Source organism: Amblyraja radiata, chromosome 36 (genome assembly GCF_010909765.2).
Source record: "Amblyraja radiata isolate CabotCenter1 chromosome 36, sAmbRad1.1.pri, whole genome shotgun sequence".
Taxonomy (NCBI): Eukaryota; Metazoa; Chordata; class Chondrichthyes; order Rajiformes; family Rajidae; genus Amblyraja; species Amblyraja radiata.
In genome coordinates, this window is record NC_045991.1 from 12,670,294 (window position 1) to 12,675,678 (window position 5,385).

General features: G+C 44.3%; 1 long non-coding RNA gene across 1 annotated transcript; it reads left to right on the top strand.

The window, feature by feature from the left end:
* Positions 1–2,226: 2,226 nt before the first annotated feature.
* LOC116966263 lies at positions 2,227–4,314 on the top strand. Its single transcript, XR_004409951.1, has 3 exons — positions 2,227–2,259; positions 3,663–3,706; positions 4,207–4,314. It is a non-coding gene; the product is annotated as an uncharacterized LOC116966263 (long non-coding RNA).
* Positions 4,315–5,385: the final 1,071 nt, after the last annotated feature.

Here is a 5,385-nt window from a genome sequence, read left to right on the forward strand (position 1 = left end):
TATATTTGATGAAGCAACCTATTTCACAGTTTTGTAACAAGAATGTGAGGAAGGGAACCTCAAACACACAAACTAATTGATCAATTCAACAGTCTCTCTTGTGTCAATTCACCCCTCAGCCCAAATCTTCCTCATCCAACTGCAGGTCTTATTCTGCATTGGTCAATTGATTAACTTTCACTGGACTATCATGGCCAACCCATCAATGTTGAGACATCACCATGAACAACATATTCACACTCCTAATTTATTGTTGATCCTGATTAACAGCTTGGTTAGTGGCTCTCTAAAGAATGGACAACACTTGCCCTTCCAAAAGTCACCATCCCTTTCACAAAATATCATCTAGCATGAAATGCCTCCAATTCACTTTGCCACTAGTTCAGGTTTTATTTTAAAGTGAAAATAACAACAACATTTCAGAATGTTTTGAGCATCATTAATAGATGGTGGATAGGTGATGTTTCAGATCGAGACCCTTCTTGTGAGTCTGAAGAAGGGTCACGACCTGAAACATCACCTATACATGTCCTCCAGAGATGCTGCCTGACCTGCAGAAGTACTCCAGCACTTTGTGTCCCTTTGTGTATTAACCAGCATCTGCAGTTCTTTGTTTCCACCTCAGACAGGATCAGAATCAGGTTTTATTCGCCAAGTATGTTTTGCAACATACGATGAATTTCATTGGCCAGGTCAGTCATACAATTAAAAAGGAACAGACACAAAAACACAGTTTAACATGAACATCCACCACAGTGACTCCTACACATTCCTCACTGTGATGGAAGGAGAAATAAAGTTCAAGTCCTTCACTAGTGTTCTTCCTCAGTCATGGGCCTCGAGCCTCCGTTAACGGGATGATCTTGACTCCCGTAGCCGGTGGCGTTCGAGCCCTCTGTGTCGAGGCGATCCCGCATCGGGGGGATGTCAGCTCCCCCACGCCGGGCGTTTAAACCTCGTGTCAGGGCTGGTTGAGCCTTCTGCGGCGTTGGAGCTCCCAACTAGCCTCTCCTGAGACTGCGAGCCATTGATGGTAAGTCCGCAGGCCGCGGTGGGAGCGATCCCAAGCAAGGGATCCGCTCCGGTGTTAAGTCCGCGCCCCACGGTGCGGCTCATGACAGTCAGAGGCGGCTTTTCAACTCCAGCGATGGTAGGCCGCAGAGCCCGGAGAATGTGATCTGAAAAATGATCACCTCTCCGGGAAGGTAAGAACCTGAAAAAAAAAGTTTCCCCCCTCTCCCCACATAAAACAAACTGAAGTACATTAAAACAAACTTTAAACAAACACTAAAATAACAAAAGGATGAAAAAACGAACAGACTGCCGGCAGGGCTGGCCATCTGGAGTACCTCTGCAGTGGTGGTCAAATGGTGGACAGTATTGTTTTTGCCAGAATTTAGATCACATTTCTGATGAATCTGATGAACAACAGAGTAATCTTTCTTGAAAAATCTGAAGGAACCTTTCAATAAATCAGACATTGCTCGTGTTTTAATGAGAAAAATATAAATTCCTTACCTTGTCCCACAGTATGGATCAATTGTGTTCCACTGTGATCCACTGTAAAGGCATCGATTGTATTCATATATTGTCTTTCTGCTGATGCAACAAAAGCTTTTCACTGAACCTGGGCACACATGACAATAAACTAAACTGAACCTCAGCTGATCATATCTCCCCATATTCCTTGATCTTAGTCCACATATGACTGGTCTCTAATTTGTGTTTTTGGAGTTTTTTTCCCACTAACCAGTGGTCTTTGTAATGTATGCTTCATTTATGTGTTGTGTTGCCTTAGTCCAAATGCCTCTGATGCTGCTGCAGGCAACATTGTCATTGTAACTGTTCCTGTATCTCGCCATTGTTGTGTATCTGTCAATGAATGCAACAACTCCTAAAATGTACTGAATGATTTGGCTCCAGTCAAATCTGTGCTGGAGAATGTAACAGATTCTTTGTTCTCCAAATTAACTCAAATTCTCTTTGTAATTTCCACCATCCCAGGAAGGAGTCAGAACAAGGAGGTTAGGAGATGTGACTTTTCATGGAGGGTTTTTTCAAACTGCTGGAGGTAGTCTGTGGGTCGAGCAGCATCTATGGAGGGAAAGCAATGATCAGCGTTTCGTATCGTGACCCTGCATTGACTTAAATCATCCTTTTTCAAATACAAATAAATTCTTTGTTTCCAACTAATTTCCACAGATACAGAGGAAGGTATTCACTATGGATCTATCTCCTTCCAGCCTAAAGCAACTGGTGGTAAAATGACTTTATTTAAATATGTTTTATTATTTTATCACAGTGAGGATTATTGGCACTGAGTAGTCTGAAACCCTGCTGTCTTTGGCCACCTTACAACAGCATCAGGCATTCCTGGGATAAAGTCCCTCACCCTGCTCATCAACATGAAGTGGGACAGTCAGCTGAGGCTCAGTTAGGAGCCCAACCTTCTCTGAGTGTGTTCTGGTCCCCTAAACTACAGGGAGTGTGTTCTGGTCCCCTAAACTACAGGGAGTGTGTTCTGGTCCCCCAACCTACTCTGTGGGCTCTGGCCCCCTAGCCTACTCTGAATGGGTACAATAGCCACTCCAGAGATCCAACCAGTGATATCCAGGCTGCTGTTACAACACTGTTGTGCATTGGCGTTGGTGATGGGAAGTGAAACCAAGACACCATTTATGTCCATCTGAAGAACATTCTTCTGCACAACTCCTGACTGAGCTCGAAGTGATCAGCACAATCTTCCTTGAATTACAATATTTTTTTGATATTGATTAGTAGGACTGGATGTTACAATCCCTAAGGTTCTTCACCACAACTGACACCCGATATTCTTGGGGATGACCACTAGGTGACTTTGCTACCAACCAGACACATCTTCAGTTGTGTACACTCAACATCACTGGGTGTTTCGGCTTTTTATCACAAGACACCCACCCTCAGTCGAGGCAGGCCCTACCGCAGGGTGATCAGCGCTGGGTGTGTGTCTTATGGTTAGCCTCTAGATGGTCAGTCACGTGGCAGCCCAGACAGCATCTTTTCTCTTCAGCCACGGCCAGTGACTGCTCCATTCTGCTTTTATCCTTCCATCTTCCTCTCTACCGCTGACTGTTGCCGGTTGGGCTCTGGACTCATGTCCGTTGGTGGGACAGTACTTGGTTGAGCTTCACCTGGGGTGCTGATACCCTGTGGACTGTCGTGGTCAACCTGCCACTGGGCTTCACTCGACTGGTTTGGCCTTCCTCTTAGAAGGTCATGGTCAATGCGAGGCCCCACACCAAGCTCTCCCAGGCACTTTTCCCTGCCCTGGTGGATCTTGAGACCCTTCTCTGATGTTATGTTTTCCCAGCCACAAATGCAGCTTCGTAGCTTATGTCCTGCCAGGGCTGCTGCTCTGTCAATTGCTGTGCTAGTTCTCTTGTTCATAGTCGATTCCTTCTGTAACAATATAAGGATGTCTTGTTCATGGTGACCATTCCTGCAGCTCACTGTAAATGCAGAGGTATGACAGATGGGTTTTCTGGAATTCAATGTCTTGTTGATCCACTGTCAGGAAGAGCAAAATGTAGTAAGCTTTAGACGCTTATATTCCATTTGTCGTTTCCTTTGTCAACATCATCCACAAATGTCATTTTTAATTGTGATATTTGCATTTATTACAGGCAACAGCGATAATACACTGTCCTCCAATCAAGCATCAGGCACTGTATGTATATTGATTCTTGTTGTTGAAATCCCAGATCGTACAAGGATGTTTCATAGCAAAAGGATTTGAGTAAAGGAGCAGGGAGGTTCTACTCCAGAACAAGGGGTCACAGTTTAAGGATAAGTGGGAAATCTTTTAGGACAGAGATGAGAAAAAACATTTTTTTTCACACACAGAGAGTGGTGAATCTGTGGAATTCTCTGCCACAGAAGGTAGTTGAGGCCACAGTTCATTGGCTATATTTAAGAGGGAGTTAGATGTGGCCCTTGTGGCTAAAGGGATCAGGGGGTATGGAGAGAAGGCAGGTACAGGATACTGAGTTGGATGATCAGCCATGATCATATCGAATGGCGAATGGTGCAGGTTCGAAGGGCCGAATGGCCTCTACTCCTGCACCTATTTTCTATGTTTCTATGAATTAAAGCTGTAATCTGTTTACTGATCTAAACAGCGACAACAGCAACGGTCTTAAATACAATTGGTATATCTTTCTCTTTCAGAACCTTGTTTCTTCAAAGGAAGATGAGTCTGTCATCTATGCTGAAACAGCAAAAACATAAACATGAAGAGAGTGGAAAGTAAAGGCTTGGACTTTGACGAGCGCAACGTTGCCATTTTTGGAATTGAATTTTTTACTTCATCTATATTACTAAAACTAAGATCTTGACCAATTTCTGACTTTCTATTTCGTGATTTCTGAAAATCACTTACAGCCGTGATTTTTGGCCACCTCGCTCAGAGTCCCCCTCCGCTGAGCTGGACCGGAGGCTTTTTCCCACAGATGGAAAATCAGGGAGTTGTTAATGTTTTAGTATTGGTTGTGAGTGTGTGTGTGTGTGTGGGGTTTTCAGAAAATGTATTGGTTGCAAAGTGTTTGCCAATTTGTTTCTCTTGGCTTTAAAAAAAATGGTTTCAGAAAATGTATTGGTTGTAAAGTGTGTGCAAATTTGGAGACTTTAAACATTTAATTCATTCGGTTTCCACACTATGTTTACCATGTCCTGAAGTTACTTGGCATTTTAGTATTGGTTGTGTGTGTGTGTGTGTGTGTGAGTCAGTGTGTGAGTGAATGTGTGTGTGTGTGTGTGTGTGTGTGTGTGTGTGTGTGTGTGTGTGTGTGTGTGTGTGTGTGTGTGTGTGTGTGTGTGTGTGTGACTGTGTATGTGTGTGAGTGACTGTGTATCTGTGTGAGTGACTGTGTGTGTGTGTGTGAGTCAGTGTGTGACTGTGTATGTGTGTGTTTGTGTGTGTGTGTGTGTGAGTGACTGTGTGTGTGTGTGTGTGTGTGTGTGTGTGTGTGTGTGTGTGTGTGTGTGTGTGTGTGTGTGTGTGTGTGTGAGTGTGTGTGTGTGTGTGTGTGTGTGTGTGTCAGTGTGTGTTTGACTGTGTATGTGTGTGCGATTGCCCTTACATCTGTGGCCATGAAGTCAGTTGAGCGCATTATTCTCGCTCACCTCAAAACCAGCACTTCCTCCAACATGGACCCACATCAATTCGCATATAGAGCCAACAGGTCAGTAGAAGACACAGTCAACCTGGCCATTCATCACACTCTGCAACACCTGGAAACCGCCAACACTTACGCCCGCATCCTGTTCATGGACTTCAGTTCTGCATTCAACTCCATCAACCCGGTCAAACTCTTCCACAAATTAACGGACATGAACATTGACCCCTGC